Source organism: Mesocricetus auratus, unplaced genomic scaffold (assembly GCF_017639785.1).
Source record: "Mesocricetus auratus isolate SY011 unplaced genomic scaffold, BCM_Maur_2.0 Super-Scaffold_6730, whole genome shotgun sequence".
Lineage (NCBI taxonomy): Eukaryota > Metazoa > Chordata > Mammalia > Rodentia > Cricetidae > Mesocricetus > Mesocricetus auratus.
This window is the reverse complement of record NW_024429184.1, coordinates 109,154,034-109,178,179: the sequence shown is the minus strand read 5'-3', so window position 1 is coordinate 109,178,179 and position 24,146 is coordinate 109,154,034. Positions and strand designations below refer to the sequence as shown.

Here is a 24,146-nt window from a genome sequence, read left to right as displayed (position 1 = left end):
GAAACTTAACAGATTCCCAAGGCGCCTCTCCAAGTTTATATGAGCAGTAATCAGTTAGGGAGAGGAGACCCGGCAACCTGGACAGGAAGTTGGAGGGATACAGCTTTTGTGTCACCCATGTTAGGGTGGCCTTTCTGGTGATGCAGCTGCCTTTGAGCCATTCAAGTTCTTACAAGTAGCACTCATTTTTTTTTACTCCTTTAAGTCAATTCACTAGTCACTAGTGTTTGGGTAAAATCATGGTTTCTTCTGTCTGTGATAGGCACCCTATCTGGTGTAAATAGATTTTTGTTATTGTCTGTCCCGAAAAAGCCACACATGAAGATAAACTACTCATACTTTGCTTATGCTGATAATTATTATGATGGTACCTGAGAACACACACTTTCATTCTGTTACTAGGCACATCTTTAGTACAAAAACCGGTGCACATGTGCATGGAAGTGAGAAATTTTTAATGAGCCAAATTTTTTATTTATTCATTTCTTGTACTTGAAGTACTCTTCGATGACATCCATGGCCTGAGATTCTTTGCCATAGTCCTTAACCACTTCACAACTGCAGCCAACCACTTTCTCGAACAATTTTAGAGGCCTACCCATTTCCCTAGTTTCTTGTTGCCTCCAACCTTAATTAGGTTGATCTTGTGCTCTCAGCACAAAGGGCCTCCACCAACTTGACATACATGGGCTCATCACAATTGGATGCAAGCACACAGAGATTAGCATGGCGCTTGTCTAAGGCTTTGGCAGATTCTTGGGTGCCACGTGCTAGGCCATTGTGGATGAGGGTGGTCTCCAGCACCTCTTGGAGTGCAATATTGATGTCCATTAAGCCTCCAGCAGCAATGCCCTCCTCGGTCATGGCGGTGGATTAGAGATGAGGCCAAATCCTGAACACACGTGAGCCTCCGAAGCAGGAATGAGAGTATTTTTACTCCACCTTCCCAAGTCTTCACATAGTCCCCAAGCTACTGTCGGTATTTCACAGTCTTATGTAGATTTTACACTTTTAACCAAAAGTGACACTACTATTGTGGTTGGAACAGTGAAAGAATTGGTCTAAACAGTGTTCCTCCTAGGCAGCTTTGCTAGAAGCCAACAATGCACCCAGTCGTCCCTACTGTACCCACCCACAGCCACTCCTACGCACTGGCTTCACACGAGACCAACATAGAAGATCCAGGCAGATGATCATGCTCAAGACATTCCAGGATAAGAATAGGGGAGTAAGAACAAGATCTGATAGTGAGTTAAGTCATCAAACATTACAGTTATAGATTAACCAATTTCTATATTCAAATACACAAGCCTATGGGAACACCCTTGGGTTCTGTTTGTTTACCTAGAAATTTCATAACAGGGGCTACAGTTTTATTATTGTAGTGCATGGTGGTCTGAATAGATTCATGTGTATGAGTGTTTGGCTCATAGGGATTGTCACTATTAGGAGGTGTGGCCTTGTTGGAGGACATGTGTCACTGTGGGGGTAGACTTTGGTCTCCTGGTGCTACCTTTAAATCAAGATGTAGAACTCTCAGCTCCTTCTCCAGCACCATGTCTGTCTGTACCCTGCCATGTCCCACCCATGATGATAATGGAATAAACCTCTGAACTGTAAGCTAGCTCCAGTTAAATGTTTTCCTTTATGAAAGTTGCCATGGTCATGATGTCTCTTCACAGCAATAGAGACCCTAACTGAGACACAATGGAACCAGACTGCAAGGAATACTAGTGCAGATGCTGGCTAGAATTCTGGGAACAGCTCAGAACAATTCAAAGCTATCTTTCATCCAAGCTTAATATAGGAGGACATGCCCACCCTACGGATGAAGCTAGGGTGGTTTTGCTTTGTTCCATTCCAGGTTTCTTAAATTTCTGACTTAATTAAATAAAGAGAGTCATGGATTTTCCAAAATTATTTCTCTCTATATAGAGAAGGAATTAGAAAGATGGGATAGGAGTCACATCCAGGTTGCAAATGTGTGCAATCCATACACATTCAGTAGTCCAGAAGGGGGAAAGCTGCAAGGAATTATTCGCAACTTTAGATACATTTTATCCAAGGAGCGGGTTCTTGTTCTCCATGCACAAGAACAAAGGGAAAAGATGGATGCACTCTGCTCACAATCATTGATTATCTAATCTTGTCATTTACATGGGGATGCTGACTGCACTGTCCCAAGGAAGACCGGTTTGGGGTTTTGTCTTGTTTTTGTGTTTATTTTTTTTTCTGGATTATCCACCCGCAGGCTGGCAGGAGCCAGGACTAACTGTGGATGCAGTTGTAAAGGTTGGCTTTGATATGGTCCCATCTTTTCTAATGGTGGTCATTTCAGACCACTTATGGATGCTTCTCCTCTTCCCCCGAGTTCTCACCAGCCAGGCTTACTTTATTGCATGCTGAGTGCCTATCTCTTCCTTGATTCAGGCTGCCTTTTCTAAGACAGAACCAGATGTATTGACTCCATTTTGCTCTTCCATCCTGGGACCTTTCCCAGAGTCCCTCATCCTTTAGTTGCCTCCTGAGATAACAGTCCACAGAGAAGCAAATGACTGCTGTGGCTTAAAGTTATATTTTGACACAGGAATAACTGTGTTAAAACCTGTGTGTTTAAGTGTGGCCAAACAGAAAGGAAACTGGCATCTGAAGGTAAAATGTGTTTGCGATATGATCATTAACAATGACAAATATCTAGTTGAGTGGATATTATGAAACCTATGAAGACAAGAGAATACAGGGAAAAGGAATACAGACAGAGAAACATAAACTGTCATCTATCGCAGGAGCTAAACCAGATGGTCTGTAACCCAAAGTGCAGTCAGAATGTCTGTGCAAGCTCAACCCTTCATCCCCGTGGTTCCATTCAGCTAAGAACATGCAAAGCATTATAGTATGTATAACGACCCCTGTTCAAACTGTCTGAGCTTGTTGCTTACTCATTATATACCCTTAGACAAGCACTTAAGACCAGTCTCCCACTTTCCTCTGTAAAATTAGAGGTAGCAATATCACTTGAATGTAGTTTTCCTCTTATATAAACAATTTTTGATATATTTTGATTGTGTTTTTGTCTCTCCCAACTCTTCCCAGATCTGACCCTCCTCAACTCCCTACCCAACTTTGTGTTCTCTCTCTGTCTCTTGCTCTCTCTCTACGTCTCTCTCTCCCTCTCTTTCTCACATACACACACACACACAGAGAGAGAGAGAGAGAGAGAGAGAGAGAGAGAGAGAGAGAGAGAGAGAGAGAGAGACAGACAGACAGACCATGGAGTCTGCTCTGTGTTAACCAATGGCTCCTGCGCATGGGGGCTTACCATGGAGCATGGCTGACATACTCAGTGACACCTCCACTGGTGAAAACTGATCTTCCCTTTACCAAGAAGCAGCAATTGTAAGAACTTCTTGATTAGGGATGGATTTTCTGTGCACTCCTCAGTGCTAGGTCTTACACGTAGCTTTCATCATGACCAAGCATAATAAAAGTAGAACACTAAATAGTGTATCTGACACACAACACCCAGTAATGCTAGCCATTGTTATTATTAAGTACGGAAAGTATCTTTAATTAGCATATATAAACATCTCCTTGATACTTCTATATTCAATTATATCCTTAATTTGTAGGATTTTGTAATATATATTAATAAACACTCTCACATTGTTTTAGTAGTTTATAATTCTTTGTTAGAAATTGTTCATTTTCTTTGTCTGTCTCCCCCATGACATTTTCGTCCTGGTTTATAGGCATTGTCCCAAGATTAAGGTTTTTCTAATCATTTTTAAATTTAAATTCTCAGAAGACTGAAATTCAAAGAATTTATTTTCAGATATAAATGCATCTCGACACCAAGGTCTTTACAGTCCTAAATATGACTGAATTATTGTTTTAATATAAAGTCTGAACACACACACATACATGTATGTATATATAAAATTTATGTTGGAAATGCTTCCAGTCTCTTTTTATAAAACTTCCAGAAACCACTGACTGGGAAGTATTTTAAATCGTGGGATGTTAGAAGTGCATAGCATCACTTTTCTTGCCCTACTCAATGTATATACATCTTCTCCATCAAACCCATGCTCCACTGAGACGCAGGAAGCCCAGTCACACATTCAAGACAGAAGCACTCAGTAGCATTGCAAGCTTTTCCATGTGCAACAGCACCCAGGCAATGGGGCTCCTCTCATAGGACAGGTTTCTTTTTCATTTTTTTAACTAAAAAAAGAATGAGCTTTAATCTGACAATGCTAGAGAGGATTTGGTTTTAAATAATAAACATTAATAAAAACTAATACACCCACATAAACTAAGTCTCAAATATGGTTTTGAAGCTTCTGGTTAAACGTCCACAATATCCTTATAGATATTTGTCCTGTTTCTCAATAATGTGTGAAACATTTTGATACCATACACTTTTTAAGTCTTATTTGGGTTGCTCTAATAAAATGCCTGAGACTGGGTATTTTAAGAAGAAGAAAACTTTATTTAGCTTATAATTTTGGAAGTTTAGAGGGAGTGCTACATGTGGGCTGGCCTGACAAATAGCATAGCAGAATACTTAGTGGCAGGAATGATTGTAAGAAGGAGAAACCATATAGGAAATCAGAAAGGAATTCAGAGACCAGGAACCTTCTCGGAACTGAGTGGTTTGATGGCTACATCACAAAACTTAGAAGCAGTGTGAACAGAGCAACCATGATGGTATAGTAAGAAAAGATAAGAGGGGGCCTAACTACTTACTAGAAGACAAATAGCCTCCATCCTGAGAAAACATGAAGAATAAGCAGAAAAAGGAAGATTTCAAACATAAGGAAATACCATTGGAAATATGTAGAAAATAAATCACTTCATGAAGCTTTAGTGAGAGGAAAAAGCTATAGTATGTGTGAGTGGTGAGATACAATCCCTTAAAACATGAGAACTCCTGTCCAAGGGCTCAGGACAAAGATTTAGGCTTTGGATAGCCATTAAACTTGAAGGTAGGTTGAGAATTATCAAAGACAACACACAAGATATGAAACAAGGCAAACAAAGGAGATGACTCAGCAGGTAAAGACGCTTGCCTCAATCCCCAGGACCCACACAGTGAAAGGAGAAAACTGACTCCTGCAGGGTCTCCTCTGATTTCTACATGTGCACTGTGTCACATGGGTGGGCACACACACACACACACACACACACACACACACACACCACATACAAATAAAAAGTGTACTTTTAAAGGAGACAAGGATGAAGGTTAACTATTAATTTTAAGTACTGTACATACCAAAAGATGTCTTCAAAGAAGCCTGAAGAGGAAGTGGATACTGTAACAGGGCTCCTGACCTTAGCACAACCGACTCCATGATGGAAGTACCATTCAGGCCATAAAACTCAGCACATAGACAGAGCCACCTTCCAAAATGAAAACCAAGGCCTAATCCATCAAAGTCCACAGCTCTAGGAAAGTCTGTAAGTGTACTAACTTTGCTTTTTAGCTTCTATAGTTCTGCTTCAGGCTAACTGTTCTTGTTAACTGAAGTATGCCAGCCCAGGACATGGTTTTTGTGCTTAAAAGCTCACCCCAAGAAAGGTTCAGTGCTACCCTGGGATCCTGAACACCCAGTGTAGTTCCCAGCTGGCTAATACGTACTTTCTATTGTCTTCTCTGGTGAATATCTCACTGGAAGAGTACAGTGGCATAAAAATTAAGAACAGATAGGAAACAAGTTTAGCATGATCAGAGACTGGAAATTGTGCTGAAGATTAAACATTAATTTGAACATACTTATACTATGGAATTATATATTTGGCTAAATGACAAATGTATGCATATAAACATAAGTTTTTTTCAAAAAATATAAACAAAAAATTCAAGAAGAGTGACTGAATAAGGAGGGTGTGGTCATGTAGAGGCCAGATGTGATAGCATTTTCCTGTAATCACACCAGCTGGGAACTTGAGACAGTGAAAACAAATGGTTCAAGTCTATTGTGGTCCATGTTGAGACTCTGCCTCAAAGGGAGAAAAATTGAAAAATAAAGACAAAAAGGAAAGAAGGAAGGGGGAGGGAGGGAGATGGATTCTAGCGAGATGGGATAAGAAAATCTGAATGCAATAAGGAGGATGTCAGTGAAAGTGTTGAATCCTTTTACAGGAAAAAGGTAAGGATGAGTCAGGATGCAGAATGTGTAAGGATGTGGTGATATTATTTGTGATTTATTAAAGCCACCAGAGATCAAAATAGAAAAACAGCCAAACTAGTTAGCCTTAGAAGCCAGGCAGTGGTGGCACTCACCTTTAATCCCAGGACTCAGGAGACAAAGGCAGATGGATCTCTCTGAGCTACATGAAATTGAATCGGTCTAAAAGAGTAACAGAGCTCATGCCTTTAATCCCAGGACTCATGAGAGGTATTTAAGACAGCAGGGTCCCAGAGCTGGCATTCATTCTCCAGCCACATTGAGGATAGGAAGGAATTCATTCTCTCCAGCCTCACTGTGGCAGCAGTCTGAGGCTTGCTAAGGGCTCCTGGAGACAGGATCAGCCCTTTCAGCCTGAGGTAGAGGTAAGAGCTAGTGGCTTGACTGCTTTGTTTCTCTGAACTTCAGCTTGAAACTTGAACCCGACTATCAGTCTCTGGGTTTTTATTAATTCACGTTACTTAGAAAGCTGAAGAACAAAGAGACAAGTTGGGTTGGCAGATGTAGACAAGTCTTTAAAGTCTTTGTCCAGAAAGAGATGCGGTAGAACCTGAGGGGGATGCTACAGACAAAGAGCTCTTACAGCTCCTCAGTGTGTTGAGAGGGGACATCTTTAGGATGTCAGACAACAGAGACAGAAACAGCACGATGATCCCAAGCGAACACTGCTGTGAGGGCCAGGCAGTGGAGATCAAGCCCTGCCTATCAGCCTGTTAAGGGGTGGGAAGTTTGTTTTCGTAGAACATGACTGTCACCTGGACCCTCACGAATGCGCAGTGGCTTGCCTTGGGAATTTTCCTTTACTACTGCATAGTCCCTGGCAAAACTCTTACCAATTTAGATTTAAGCAGGAAATGCAGGGGAGGGGCTCCTTATCAAGGTACCGCTGGTTTCCAAACACAGGAAGGAGTGATGAGCCTCACTGACCACCTGCCTTCATGTGAGATCCATGGTGCAGCTCCTCTTTCTTCGGCATCTCTAGCTAAAAGGCGCCAGCCCTTCCTGCTAGTCTGTCCCACGACTTGGTCATCCATACAGACTAGAAGAGCCCCTTCATCATCAGGGATTCTCCAGATGCAATTTATTCAATGTTCCTTTTCTCAGGTCTGCACAGTGGAGTATTGTGGGTATTTGCTAAATGCGACCTTGGACATTAATTCATCGGGTTAAATAAACTCAGAATTTCTGCTTTTATTCCAAGACTGTGCCTCTAACCTATTTTTCAGCATTCCTCCCAGGCCTCCTCCAACTTCTCAGCATTGCTCTTGCCAATCAATATCTGTCTATTTCTGTGTCCCTTCTTATTTTCCTCAGACATCTGTCAAACACAATGCTCACTGGTGTTTTAATCAATCCATAAAGAGCTCCTGAAGGGAACCTCCCTAAGCACTTTCTTCCTTATAGAACCTGTTCAGGGGAAACTTCCATCCCAGCTTCCTTCGAGGTTCTTCCTTTGGCAGATTCTGCTGCCTCTGCCTGCTCTTCAGATCCCAGCCTCTTGACCCATTATGAACCTATCCACTTACTCAGAAAATTGGTGTTGAGGCCAGTCTGTGCACCACCAACCACAACACACACTTTCTTTAAAGAACACAAACAGATAGAGATCCTGGCTTACAGTTTAGAGAAATCAAATGTTGATAAAAATTCCACAAGTGTGACTAAAATCGCAGCGTAGGTGAAACAGGGTTCTGAAATGACTGGTGGAGAACCGGAAGGAAGGAAGTCTGCCCAGTTTCTGAAGTACAAAGGGCCTCCCTAAGGAAACCATGGCTGAGCTGTGATCTCAAGGAGTAGTCATTTTAGGTCACTATAAATATTCAGATAATAGTTATATGGATAATTTCATAAAACAATATTATAGTCAGGCATGATTGCAGGAAGACATTTAAGATCATAATTTTAATTAATAAAATACACAGTAGAGGTGATGTGTGGATTAAGAGACAATCTGCAGTGTTTAAAAAAATACCCTAAACTAAGGCTTAAGAAACACCATCCTAGAAACAGATCTGCATTCAACTTAATTGCCTAGCTTTTCTAGCTGGAAACATAGACATTATGTATTGGGACAACAATAAACAAGGAGAATGAGTCTCAGCTCAGATGAGAACAAAAAAATATATCTTTGAAGGGGACTCGGGCACAGAGGGGACTCCCTTCCAGACCCCTGATTAGCGCCCAAACACCTGTTTTCACGGAGATCCTTTACTAAGTTAAGGCAGCTGCTTTCTGACTCAGGCAGAAAAAGGCAGCAAATGACATTGAAGGTGTCATTCTTAAGAAGAGAAGAAGGGGAGGTCTGTTTTAGAATGGGCTAGGCTTCCTTGGTAAAGAGATAAGGGATAAGGGAAAGGGGGGAGGGGACAACAGAAAGGGGATATGGGTGTTTATCCTGGAGGGACAAAAGACTGCCTCTATATAGAGAGGAGACAGAGGAGACACATAGGAAAGTTTATAAAGGTAAAGGGAGAAACCCGTGTTGGGATGAGGTATTTTAATTTTAATTGGGCATGTTAAGTAGGTGAGCCAAAGGGGGCTTCTCATTGCTGGACATCAATACTTTGATAGCTGGACTTCAGTAGTCAGCACCAGGGGAAAGAAGTGGCCTAATAACATAAGAATAAGGTGGCTATATCCGGGCCTGCCATCCAGTGCCTGGGGACTGCCTGGGAACTGTCAAAGAGCCTCCCCACCCGGCAGGAGCCAGGCACCCCAGATTCCTGGTCTTCTCTTCCACCAACGGGACCAGGGGGCCAGCAACAGGACCAGGGGACCAGGTAAAGCGGGCCCTGTATACGGGTCTGCCTTCCAGTGACTGGGGACTGCCTGTGGACCCCAGTTTTGTGGTCTTCTTCTCTACCCACTGAACCAGTGCCTGCAGACCTCCAGTGGGAGCCTACGCACCTCAGATTCCTGTTCCTCTTCTCCACCCACGGGACCAGAACTAGGACCAGGAAGAGGAGAATTGCCAGAGTATTGGACTTGCTTGCACCCACAGAAAGGGAGCTCTGGTCCCTAACCACCAGACAGTAAGGGGCTCTTTCTGTACCCACTAGAAGAAAGGATGGGAAAGAGACAAAACAAAAACACACTCAGCAACAGAAAAACAAATATGACACCACCAGATTCTAGAGACTTCACATCAGCAAGACTCCAACATTCCAATGCAAATGAAGCAGAAGAGAATGACCTTAAAAACAACTTCATGAAAATGATAGAGGCTCTAAAAGAGGATACAGGAAAATCCCTCAAAGAAATGGAAGAAAAAACAAACCAAAAAATGCAAGAAATGGAAGAAAAAGCAAAGCAGAAAATGCAAGAAATGGAAGAAAAAGCAAACCAGAAAATGCAAGAAATTAAAGAAAAAACAAACCAGAAAATGCAAGAAATGGAAGAAAAAAACAAACCAAAAAATTCAAAAAATGCAACAAATGGACAAAATGACAAAGCAAAAATTGCAAGAAACAATTCAAACAGGACAAGGGTGGAAAACTAAAATAGAGACAATTAAAAAAACTCAATCTGAAGGAAGGCAAGAAATAGAAAAGCTGGGCAAACAGTCAGGTACTACAGATGCAAGCATAACCAACAATACAAGAGATGGAAGAGAGAATCTCAGGTGCTGAAGATACACTAGGAAAAATTGATTCATTAACCAAAGAAAATCTTAAGTCCAACAAATCCCTAACACATAACATCCAGGAAATATGGGACACCATGAAAAGACCAAACCTAAGAATAATAGGTATAGAAGAAGGTGAAGATAACCACCTCAAAGGGGAAGAAAACATCTTCAACAAAATCATAGAAGAAAACTTCCCCAACCTAAAGAAAGGTATGCCAATGAAGGTACAAGAAGCTTACAGAACACCAAATAGAATGGACCAAAAAAAGTCCATAGTAATCAAGATCCCAAATATACAGAATAAAGAAAGAATAGTAAGAGCAGCTAAGGAAGAAATTCAAGTAACATCTAAAGGCAAACCTATCAGAATTACACCTAACTTCTCCATGGAAACTCTGAAAGCCAGAAGGTACTGAATAGATATTCTACCAACATTAAGATACCATGGATGCCATCCCAGACTACTATATCCAGCAAAGGTTTCAATCACTATATATGGAGAAAAAAATATTCCATAACAAAACTAGATTCAAGCAACACATATCCACTAACCCAACCCTACAGAAAGTTCTGGAAGGAAAACTCCAACCCAAGGAAGGTAACTACAACCAGAAAAACATAGGCATTAGATAATCCCTCTTACCAACAGCCAAAAGAAAAAAGGGATGAAGTTCCACACATATTTCCAACAACAATAACCATTCCAAATCAAAGAAGAATGAGCAATCAATGGTCATTAATATCCTTCAATGTCAATGGTTTTAACTCACCCATAAAAAGACACAGGCTAACAGAATGGATTTGAAGACAGAACCCATCCTTCTGCTGCATACAGGAAACACACCTCAGCCTCAAAGACAGACATTACCTCAGAGTTAAGATTTGGGAAAAATATTTCCAATCAAATGGACCCAAGAAACAAGCGGGGGTAGCAATCCTAATATCTAACAAATTAGACTTTAAAATAAAATCAATCAAAAGAGATGAAAGAGGTGATTACATACTCATCACAGGAGGAATTCTCCAAGATGAAATCTCAATTCTGAGCATCTATGCCCCAAATACAAAGGTATCAATGTTTGTAAAAGAAATATTACTAAAACTCAAATCATATATAAAGCCACACACACTTATAGTGGGAGACTTCAACACCCCATTCTCACCACTAAACAGGAATACCAGACAGAAACTTAACAAAGAAGCAAAGGAGCTAATAGAAGCTATGACCCATTGGGATTAATAGAACATTCCATTCAAATATAAAAGAATATACCTTCTTCTCAGCACCACATGGAACCTTCTCAAAAATCAACCACATACTTGGCAACATATCAAACCTCAGCAGGTACAAAAAATTGGGCTAACTCCATGCATCTTATCAGACCACCATGAGTTAAAATTAGAATCCAACAACACAAATTGCAGAAACCTTACAAATACATGGGAATTAAATAATGCACAATTGCATCTTTCCTGGGTCAAAGAAGAAATAAAAAAAAGAAATTAAAAACTTCCTAGAATTCAATGGGAATGAAGACACAACATAGCCAAACCTATGGGACACTTTGAAAGCAGTGCTACGAGGGAAGTTCATAGCACTAAGTACCCACATGAAGAAACAGGAGAACAGTTACACTACAGAATTAACAGCACAGCTGAAAGCTCTAGAACACAAAGAAGCACACTCCCCCAGGAGGAGTAGATGCCAGGAAATAATCAAATTGAGGGCTGAAATCAATAAAGTAGAAACTAGGAAAACAATACAAAGAATCAATGCAACAAAGAATTGGTTCTTTGAGAAAATTGGCAGGATAGATAAACTTTGTCCAAACTTACCAAACAGCAGAGTGTGAACATGCAAATTAACAAAATCAGAAACGAAAAGGGTGACATAACAACGAACTCTGAGGAAATTCAGAGAATTATCAGGTCATACTTTGAAAATCTGTACTCCACAAAATTCAGAAATTTAAAGGAAATGGATAATTTTCTGGATAGCTATCAATTGCCAAAATTAAATCAAGAACATATAAGCAATTTAAGTAGACCTATAACCCCAATAGAAATAGAAGCAATCATCAAAAATCTCCCAACCCAAAAGATCCCAGGTCCAGATGGCCTCAGTGCAGAACTCTTCCAGAAATTCAAAGAACAACTTATACCAATTCTTCTCAAAGTATTCCATGCAATAGAAGCAGAAGGGTCTTTGCCAAACTCTTTTTATGAGACTTCAATAACCTTGATATCCAAGCTACACAAAGACACAACTAAGAAACAGAACTTCAGACCAATATCCCTCATGAACATTGATGCAAAAATACTCAATAAAATACTGGAAAATCAGATCCAAGAACACATCAAAACAATCATTCACCATGATCAAGTAGGTTTCATCCCAGGGATGCAGGAATGATTCAACATACAAAAATCCATTAATGTAATCCACCATATAAACAAGCTGAGAAACAAAAAATACATGATCGTCTCAATGGATGCAGAAAAAGCCTTTGACAAAATCCAACACCCCTTCATGATAAAGGTGTTGGAGAGATCTGGGACAACAGGAACACACCTAAACATAATAAAAGCTATATACAGCAAACCAACAGCCAATATCAAACTAAATGGACAGAAACTCAACACGATTCCACTAAAATCAGGAACAAGACAAGGCTGTCCACTCTCTCCATACTTTTTCAATATTGTACTTGAAGTTCTAGCTAGAGCAATATGAAAATAAAAGGAGATCAAGGGGATATAAATTGGAAAGGAAGAGGGCAAACTTTCACTATTTGCAGATGATATGATGGTTTACATAAGTGATCCAAAAAACTCTACCAGGGAACTCCTACAGCTAATAGACACTGTTAGCAAAGTGGCAGGATACAAGATCAACTCAAGAAAATAAGTAGTCCTACTATATACAGATGACAAAAGGGCTGAGAAAGAAATAAGAGAAACATCACCCTTTACAATTGCCACAAACAACATAAAATACCTTGGGGTAACACTATCCAAACAAATGAAAGACCTGTATCGCAAGAACTTTGAGTCTTTAAAGAAAGAAATTAAAGAAGCCTTCAGAAAATGGAAATATCTCCCATACTCTTGGATAGGAAGGATCAATGTAGTAAAAATGGCAATCCTGCCAAAAGCAATCTACAGATTCAATGCAACCCCCATTAAAATACCAGCACAATTCTTCACAGACCTTGAAAGAAAAATAATCAATTTTGTATGGAAAAAGAAAAGACCCAGGATAGCCAAAACAACAACCTGGAGGCATCACCATCCCTGACTTCAAACTCTATTATTGAGCTGTAGTCCTGAAAATATCTTGGTATTGGCACAAAAATCAACAGGTAGACAAATGGAATCAAATTGAACACCCTGATATTAACCCATACATGTATGAACATCTGATCTTTGACAAAGAAGCTAAAATATACAATGGAAAAAAGAAAGCATCTTCAACAAATGGTGCTGGCATAACTGGAGGCTGGCAGGTAGAAGAATGCGGATCAATCCATGTTTATCGCCATGCACAAAACTTAAGTCCAAATGGATCAAAGGCCTCAACATAAATCCAGCCACACTGAACCTCTTAGAAAAGAAAGTGGGTGGTACCCTTGAAGGAATTGGTACAGAAGACTGCTTCCTGAACATAACACCAGTAGCACAGACAGTGAGGTCAACAATACATGGGACCCCCTGAAACTGAGACGCTTCTGTAAGGCAAAGGACACAGTCAGCAAGACAAAAAGGCAGCGCACAGAATGGGAAAAGATATTCACTAACCCCATATCTGACAGAGGACTGATCTCCAAAATTTGCAAAGAACTCAAGAAGCAAGTCTCCAAAACTCCAAATGATTCAATTAAAAAGTGGGCTACAGAACTAAATAGAGAATTCTCAATAGAGGAGTCTAAAATGGCTGAGAGGCACTTGAGAAAGTGTTCAACACCCCAAACCATCCATGAAATGCAAATCAAAACAACTCTGAGATACAATCTTACTCCTGTCAAAATTGCTAAAATCAAAAACACCAACGACAGTTTATGCTGGAGAGGTTGTGGAGAAAGGGGACCACTCTTCCATTGCTTGTGGGAGTGCCAACTTGTACAGCCACTTTGGAAATCAGTATGGACCCAGAAATTCCACTCTTAGGCATATATCCAAAAGATGCTCATAGCAGCATTATTTGTAATAGCCAGAACCTGGAAGCAACCTAGATGCCCCTCAACCGAAGAGTGGATAGAGAAAATGTTGTACATTTACACAATGGAGTACTATTCAGCAGAAAAATACAATGGAATCTTGAAATTTGCAGGTAAATGGATGGCACTAGAAGAAACCATCCTGAGTAAGGTAACCCAGTCACAAAAAGACAAACATGGTATGTACTCTCATATATGGATTTTAGACATAGATCTGGGGAGTGCCAGCCTACAATCCCGTGGCCAGAGAGTCTGGGGAACAGAACCTTCATTCAGTGGCTGATGGAAGAAGAGGCAGACACCCACAGCTAATCACTTAGCTGGACTCAAGGAACCCAGTTACAGAGAGATAGGACTGATGAGCAAATGGGCTGGTTTAACCCCCGGAAACAGCTGACCTGACAAGGGTTAGCTCTTGAATCCCAGACTGATGTCTGGGAATCCAGCATGGGACTGATCAAGACCCCCTGAATGTGGGTGTCAGTGAGGAAGCCTAGGTAATCTATTGAGCCTTGGGTAGTAGATCAGTATTTATCCCGGGTATACAAATGGACTTTGGACTCCCATCCAACAATGAGAGATGCACTCTCACCCTGGACTCTTGGGGGAGGGTCTAGGCCCTGCCCTGGGTGAAATGACAGACTATGGACACCACCATTGAGGGCCTCACCCTCCCTGGGGAAATGAGGGGGTACTGGAGGGGTTGGTGGGAGGGTGTGGGAGGAGATAAGGGAAAGGGAGAGGGACCTGGGATTGACATGTGAAGCAACCTTGTTTTTATTTAAATTTAAATTCAAAAATAAAAATTAAAACCAAAAAGCATAAGTAAGCTAGCTGTAGGAATGTAATCTTAACAGTATTTAGCAAGACAGAGGGCATGGAGAAGGGCAAGGCCTGCCAGAGCCACGTGCTTTAGTGGGCTAGTGTCCCTTCAACCTTTCCACATGTCCAAGCCTTCTTTACTACAACAATCTCACCAAAGCAGGACCAACATTCAGGTGTCCAGACATGAAGACTGCTGACTTTGTCAAATGAGATTATTTGGGTGACTCAGTGGTGTTTCAATCCCTAAAGGTGAAGAGGCTTCCTCTGCCTACATCCTGATTAATGACATTGTTTGCCCTTCCTAGAAACTGACAAATGACTTCCTTTCAGAAAACAGAGCAGAGAGGTGAACTCTGTATACAGAATTATGTGTGTTGATGGTGTTATCTCATCACCATCATGGAATGCAGACATGTGTTCTTTGGTTTCAAAAGGGGCCATGGCAGACAAGGCAGCAACACTACACAAGAGCGGCTTGAACAGATTTGAAAATGTCAACATATAAAAGGGAACGGTTGAAAAACTGGGAAAGCAACCAATAAAACCGAAGAAAATACACACAAACCATGTGCTTCATTAGGGGATAACCTCTAGGACGTATCAAGGCCAGTTTCACCTCAAAAGAGTAACAGTGGCAACAAACAGTACAGTTTAAAAGGGGGTAAATAACTTGAATGGACACTTTCCTCTAGAGAAGACTGACAACCGGGAAACAAGCAGGAAAAGATGCTCGACGATCTTAATCATTTAGAACTGCAAATAGTGACTAGACATTCCATGTCACTCCTATCAGGACCACCATGATTAAAGAAAATAACCCGTGCCTGTGCATGCCTGTGGGGTGACTGTCTTGACTGTGGTAACTGAAGTAAAGAGAGTTGCCACTGTGGGCGGCTCCATTCCCTGGCTTGTTTTGCATCCAGGACTGTGTAAATGGAGAACAGGAGCTGAGTAGCAGCCAGCATTCATCCCTTCCTGGTTCCCGTTTCGGAATGCAATGTGACCAGCTGTCTTAGGCCTCTGCTGCTTGACTTCTCTGCCATTGGAGTATGCCCTTGAATTCTGAGCCACAATCAGCATTTTCTCCCTTCAGATTCTTTGGTCAGAGTAATTTGTTACAACAGTAGGAAATTAAATGTTATTGAAAGCAGTATGAAAGATTTTTCCCAAAACTTAAAAATATAACCTACCTTATGATCCAGCACCCCCACCTCTGGATTTATATTCAGAAGAATTAAGAGCCAGGTCTCAAGGAGATATTTGCCCATCCATATTCATGGCAGCATTCTCCAAAGGGAGAGCAAATAATTGAGGTACAAAATGTGATGCGAGCACAGAGCAGAGTATGATTCAAACTTAGGAAAGAACGAAACTGACGCAGGCTACATCAGGGGTGACCCTGGAAGACACTGTGCTAAGTGAAGTCACAAAGGACAAATATTGCATGGTCTTATTAAAGGTGCCTAGAGTAGCTGAACTGATAAGGGCTAAAGATAGGGCCGTGGTCCTGAAGGACAAGGATGGGCAGGAAGTGGTAGTTAGAGCTTGATAGAGACAGCTTCATATCAGGAAGATGAAAATTTTCTAAAATGGGTGATGGTGGTGACTTAATAACGGGCACAGAGTGATACATATAAAATAGTTTAAGTGATGACATTCTTATTACATATATCATCACATGAAAACACCAAAAAAACTTCAATTTAAAAAAATCTTACAGAAAAATAGAACCCATTTAAGCCAAATTCAAACATAGAAAGTTGGTACCAAATATCATTTTATGTAGAATGGTTCACAGTAGCCACAGTCCCTCCAAAAATGTACCCACAAAACTGAGCACTAAAGACAAAGCTAATGATTTAAAAGAAGACAAAGGAATAAAATAAAATACAAAGAGCAGATACTATAAGTTTAACTGTGTTAAAAAAAAAAAGGAAACCCTTTGGATGGCCCAGTGGGTAGGGGCGTCAGATGTCAAACTTAACAATCCAAGTCCAATGCCCAGATCACACATGGTAAAAAGGAGAGACCCGACTCTCACAGTTTGTCCTCTGACCTTCAGACTCCTGTGTAGCATACAGGCATACATATATACATACATACATACATACATACATACATACATACATACATGCACACACACACACACACACACACACACACACACACACGTGCGCAAATAAGACAAAAAGGAGTCTTGACACATTTAGCAGAGTGACTGAGTGTACAACAGGTTATTAATCAGAATGAGAACAGGTTCAGAAATACTCTTGTGTGAACCAAAAGAAACTTTACGTTTGGAAGTGAGAAACTCTGTGGCTGCATAGAGAAAGACCAGTGTCCCACAGAGGCTAACTCTAACCTATTACAGGCTACTTTGCATAAAAAGGAATGTCAACCTTCAAATGCAAGTTCACTCTCTGCTTCCCACCTCTGCCAGCAGAGAAAGGGGGCTTTCTGAACAAGAAAGAAAATTTCACTTGACCTTTCCTATGCCCCTCCTCAGGGTCCCTGTGGCATTCTGTGCACACTGTCACCACAGAATGTCCTCGCTACATAGGATCTGGGCTCCCTTTGACCCTGAACGTCTGGTCTTCACCTCCCTCGAATGCTACAAGCACATCTCTAGGTACTCGATTGTTAAATCATGAGTGAACCTCATGCACTTAGTTAACAGGCCAAGAGATGAACAAGCAGACAAGCAAGAGTAAACAGAGCCTGCTATCCATCCATGCAAGGTCTTGCTACTCCAGGCTGAGCATAGCTTCACCCTATCCCTGAGGAGGACACCATCTCCCTATGGGCCAATGGAAGAATGGCAGGATCTTATGCCTTGGACATTCACATTGTGCTAGATAACATACAAAAGGGACCCTATAATGGCAGTCCCAAGACACAGGAAACTGAGCCACCTAAAATAACAGCATTCCTCCTACAGATATTCTTAGATCAGGGAGGAACACTAACTCACGAAACAATCACTATGCTCCGGTCCACCTTGCACCTGACCCCCTCCCGGACTCCTTGGTCAGAGCGGTACAGGCTCAGCTCCAAAGGGAGAGAGTGTGCATCAGGAGGCTCCCTTCTCCTCCATATTTCCGGCATCTCACTCTGGTATTTTAAAATCATGGCATTCATTATTAATCAGTTCTCCCCAGTTTGAGATCCACATGACTAAGCTCTTACCCAAGACAACTTGAATTAAGTTGGCAAGCATGGCTTTATCAAGCATGTGCTGAGCAAAGTCTAAATATACCAGCCAAGGAGATAAGCATCCATTGCTCCTCCGAGACACACATATGCAGCTATGATTTCATTTGGGGGGGGGGAGGACAAATGACAGAGTCATAGCCAAGTTTCCACTGCTATTTGAAGATTGATACATTTTGGACTGTCATTTTGTTCTAAAGCCTGGCTATGACAGCTCCTAAAAGCTGCTTCGTTCTTAAGATAATGCTGAGTCTATTTCACTCTGACCTTCTGCCATTCTGAGTGTCCTCTACGGTGTCCATGCTGTGTAGTTTCTTGCAAATAGCCGCACGATTGATATGCTTACTACTCAGTGTTCTGTGCAAGATATGGGGACCACAGGTTTTCCCATGAATTCCTCCTGACTCTCCCTTGCATCGGATTTTACGGTCTCATAGCATTTGCACTGTGGAGATGGTGAGTGTACATATTTGCTGTGGAAAACTCCTCCCACAGATGTCCTCTGAGAATCCACTAAGTGTGTTCTCTCTCAGAAAACCATCTCAGACGCCAAGGAGGGACTGTGAGGCATGTGTCATTGCCTCCCCGAGTCCTTCCTGTTCGGCTGAGAAATTCATGCCCGTGGGCTGCTTTGCATTTGCTGGGTGTCACAAAAGCTGCGGAACAGACGGCTGCTCTAAAGGCACATATTCCCTCGGCTGGCTTGCTAAGGAGGGAAACACGTTAGACAGAAACAAGGAGTGTTTCTCCTGCTCTGCGCAGACGGATCTGAGGAGTCTTTGGATTCTCCCTGCTGTCGAGTTGGCTCCCATCAAGCCCAGTGTTCTCCCTCATGGGGGCCTCTTCAGTGACTCATCAGCAGTACAAGCATGCTCACCATTTCCTCACGCCCCGGTGCCTTTGAACCCGCAGTTTCAACCTGACATGAGTCAAAAATGGAAGGTCAAGCCTTTCCTAAGAACCTTCTAAACCCTGAAAGTGACCCCATTCTGAGACCAGTCAGCAGAACTATCGGGCACTGTCAGATACATAAAACGAATCAGCTCTGTCTCCCAAGAGTTTGTAACTCCCCACTCCTAGTACTCAGTGATCTTGGGCATCTTTTGGGTGTATACCTAAGAGTGGAATTGCTGGGTCTTGTGGTAGACTGAGTCCCATTTTCCTGAGGAATCTCCTTACTGAAATCCAAAGTAGCTGTACAAATTTGCACTCCCACCAGCAATGGACGAATGTTCCCCTTTCTCCACATCCTCTCCAGCATAAGCTGTCATTGGTGTTTGTGATTTTAGCCATTCTATCAGCCACACTTTGACTCCTATAATTATTGCTTTTCTTATTTCACTGGTATCCATGTCCATCTTTTATTCTTGCCATGTCCTCCCTATCATCTCACTGTATGAGGACCAGCTCCTCCTTGCATAACACCCTCCTCTCACAGTGAATGGTCTTGCAGAGCCTGATAAATAGAGAGACCTGAACTCAGCAATGAATATCCAAACAACAAATGGGAAAGATGGTGCTTTACTTACAGAATAAGTGTGTCTGCATCACCTGATTTGAAAGCTGAGCTCATCTTTACTTATAACAGCAGTCATTGGAATTTTCCTTGTTATCACATTAGAGCAATGGTTCTTAACCTGTGGGTCGTGACCTCTTTGGAGGTCAAATGACCCTTCCACAGGGATCATCTAAGACCATCAGGAAGCACAGATATTTACATTATGATTCACAATCATAGCTATGAAAATAATTCTATTGTTGGGGGTCACCACTATGTGAGGAAATGTATTAAAGGGTTGCAGCATTAGGAAGGTTGAGGACTACCACTATAGAGAGTTGACTCAGCCCAAAGCCGAGGTTATAGATGACAACTATCCATAATTTATAAATGGGCATTTCTTGAGTTTTCTAATAGAACTTGTTAATATGGCCAAAAAGACTTAACAGTTTATATTCCTTCATATATCAGAAGCTGGGCTGTGGTAGTGCACCCCTTTAATCCCAGGGAAGCAGAGGCAGGCAGATCTCTGAGTTTGAGGCCAGCTTGGTCTACAGAGTGAGTTCTAGGACATCCCGTGCCACACAAAGAAACGGTGTCTCTGGGAAAAACAAAACAAAACAAAACAAAGGAGGAGAAGGGCCTAGGCAGCCTCTCCAAAAGGAAGCCATCTCTCAAGAATTTCAAAGAGCAGGAGATAGATGAATGACTCAGTAGTTAAAAGTACTCAGTGGGCAATCATGCAGAACAGAGTTCAGATTATAATACCCACATAAAAAGCTAGGGGTCCCAAGTAGGTCTGTAACCTCAGCTCTGAGGGGGGTGGAGACAGTTTTATCACAGAGGCTTGCTGGTTTTCAGCCTAGCTAAGATGTAAACCCCAGTTTCAAAGAGAGACCCTACCATGGGTCATAGAGGAGGACATCTGACACCCTCCTCTGGCCTCCATACTCTCATAAGCCTCTGTATCTTCACACACTCATACATATATATATGTATTCACACAGGAACATATATATAAAGAAAAACAAAAAAAGTCAAAGAGTGAAGAGTACACATTTTTATCTACCTTCTACTTGTGTACTCCAATAAGGAGCCTTTCTGGCTTTAATGTCCCCAAAGAAGGAGATTATAAAATTCCCAGAGTTGGGGAGGTCACAACATTGGAGACTGGTTCCTTACTACACCCATTCGAATTGCTCTAGAAAACCTTTCTTTGTTCCAACTTAAAGACATCAGTGTAGGTCATCTGTATGGACTCCATGGAAGATAGCTAGACTAGAATCTTCTTGAGATCAGCCATGAAGATTTTAGGTTCAGGAAGGTTGTTCCCAGAAGAAGAAAGGCTGGAAACTGAGGGATAATTTAAATACGACAGCACTCCAATGGATTCCAGCTAACAATGAAATTATCTAGTCCACATCCACATCAGCTGGGTATTAGTCAGCAGAACTGTTCTCAAGGAGCAAGAGCTTGAGGCCAAGGTCTACTATATGTGTTAGCTACTAGGGAAAGACCCAGTGTAGAATTTCCAGTACAAACATCAAAAAAGTCAAGCAAACTACCATAAGACAGGGCATGGTTGCAATGAGTGCCCTTAATCCCACCTGTTGAAAACTTGGCCCCTTAGGCAACCGTGTTGAAAGGAAAACCTTTAAGGGGAGGTTCATAAAATCTCTACCATGAAAAAGGGATTAATGCCATGGTCAAAGGACTGGGTTCCTTTTCACAGTGGTTCTGCTCTCTCATCCCTGAGATGCTATCATAAATCTCTTCGTGATACAGGAAAATGTCCCCAGTGCATACAGCTCTTCAACTGTGGGCTCGCCTACTTTCCTAACTGTGAGCCAAATCCATTTCTGTTCGTTTTTAATCCAACCAGTCTCTGCTATTGTGCTGTAGCAATAGCAGATTAAACCAGAGGGCGAATAGTATTTAGACAAAACTTTGGAAGACTGCATTTTCTTCTATATACCGGCCAAGCCTAAGTGCAATGGAAAGTGAAGGAAATGAAGAATAGTCTGTCTGTACTTTTTCTTTTTTTCTGGTGGAGAAAAAATCAGGTTGGGTTGAGCTGAAGAAAAGCAAGGAGTTTGGATATATGAGAAGTTCTGGTGTTCACTTCCTCTAAGACAATTCAAATGTGACTGAAAAATGATGGCATCTCCCCAAAACATTATATGGAAACAGGAACAAAAGGTGGATCTAGAAATAGTAGTCACAGAAAAAAAACACCATGATTTTCCAAGTGAGCTCTTCTGTGTCCCACCTGCTCTGAAAATCTGATTACAGACATGACAATTCATGAAAGAATTGAAGCATACCTCCCATTTTCCCCTCTGTGCTAACACTCTGTCCACAGTCAAACAGCGCTCTGTGACTGCATCTCCAGCACGGGCCATTTACTGCAGCACAGATGAGAGGGGTTCACTTCCCAGGACCACACACACTGGATGCTAATGTGTGTGGTGTGCGAAGAATAATTGCGCCCTTCACGCCGGCTGAGCTAGAGATGAATATTGGCATTAGTCCTTGAGCAGGATTAACTACCCTTTCCGATATGTATAATTTTCATGGTGTAGTGCAAAATACTCCTCGCAGGTGCTGAGTTAGAGGTAGAATGCAAAAACCAAATAGCATGCCACAGTTTTAATTAAAAAAGAAAAGAATAGACTCCCCTACCCCAGTCATGCTGACTTCTTAGGATGGGGAGTAGGGAATGTAACGTTGAAAAGAAAACGGAAAGAGACCATGGCAAATCTTCATTCACCTCACTATATTGATATGATGGGGACCAGAAGGATTTTCAAAACTCCAAGTGAATTTTGCACCACGGATAATATCACTAGCACTAATTCAGATCACTGATATTAACATCCCTACTTGGGAAGACTAGTTCATATTAAAGTGTTAACAGAAAAATTTCCTCTCTCTCTCTCTCTCTCTCTCTCTCTCCCTCTGTCTCTCTCTCTCTCTGTCTCTCTCTCTCTCTCTGTGTGTGTGTGTTTGTGTGTGTGTGTGTGTGTGCGTACTCCCATGTGTAGTGTGTGTGTGCACACATGTAGAGGACACTATCCAGCGTCTTCAATCAATCTCTACCTTATTTTTGAAGATAGGGTCTCTCACTGGACTTGGAGCTCATACACTGGCTGGGCTGACAACCAGCAAGCCTGGGCAAGAGTCTCTGCCTTGCCAACCTGAGGATTACAGGTCATCCCTGAGGCACCTGGCTTTTCAGGTGGGTACTGGGGATTGAACTTGGGTCCTCATGCTAAAGTGTCAAATGCATTACTGACAGGTATCTTCCCAGCCCCGATAAATTTGTCAGCCTACTTTTCCCACTAACAGTATGGCACACTGGACAACCAGGAACACAAAATCAGAAAGTCAGAAGTTGAGATGAAATCTATCTCCTGATAGAACTTCCCTCTCCCTTCCTGTTGTAGGGCATTTTTCCTCCTTACTGAATGACTCCCTCTGGAAGGAAAGAGACAGCTCGAGAGCCACAGAGAGTAAATAAAAGGCCAAACAAATGTCTAGGAAAGCAGAGACATGGAAGATTCCTGAAGGCCCCTCCCAGCCATTGTAAAAGCGGTGAAGAAATGATAGGAGAAGAAACGCGAACCCCAAAGGACAGAGTCAAGAACTGTGGAGTTGTTTGTGAATCCTACAGTATGCTCCAGCATGTTCCAGCCTACTCCAGAGTGCTCCACCCATTCTAGAAGTTCTCAATACCACAGACTAGGATATGAATTAACAATCACACAAATCCAGATCAAACATAAAATATGGGGCAGAAAAAGTAACACATTATTTTACTGATATCAAAAACTTAAGTGGCTAAGTCAAGAAAGCTAAATAAATAAAAAAGAATGATGTCAAAGAATATAAATAGCCAAGCATAGAGTAGCATACACCCATAATCCCAGAACTGGGAAGGTAAAGACAAGAGGATGAGAAATTGAGGTTCATCCTCAACCACACAGCAGTTTGAGGCCATGCCTGAGCAACATGAGACCATGCCTGAAAAATGAAAGTCTATGTATATTCATCACTTATAAAATGTTTCATGACTAACAGCTATTTGGTAGTGAGTATAATGCATTGTTTTCCTCCTTCTCCTCCAGCTCTCCCTAGTTCTCTTTCATCTGTAGTTTTCCTTCCTATCCCCTGTCACATAAATAACATAACAGAAAGCCAAAGCACACTTTTGTGGTATGTTTAATTTCATCACATAAAGTCTAACATTGACTACTTTTAAATATCACATTGCATGATTAGATGTGCATTTATTTCTTCTAAGTTAATTTTTGGTTAGCACACAAAGAAATAATTTTCACTGTGACATTTTCGTATACATATAATTATTCTGGGTCTTTTTTGTAGTCCTTCTACTGCCCTCCTCCACGCCAGGCCTCCTGTTTTTCATTCCCTTCTCTCTATCCCTTAGTTTGATGACAAATATATTTCATTACTCTCTCTTGTTCCTTAGCTCCCTTTAGAGCCCTTTTATACATATGCTCTGTGTGTGTGGGGGGGTGAGTGGGTGAGAGAGAGAGAGAGTATGTAAAATC

At 41.6% G+C, this 24,146-nt stretch overlaps 1 pseudogene; it reads right to left on the bottom strand.

The window, feature by feature from the left end:
• Positions 1-479: 479 nt before the first annotated feature.
• Positions 480-864, bottom strand: LOC101835055 (annotated as a pseudogene).
• Positions 865-24,146: the final 23,282 nt, after the last annotated feature.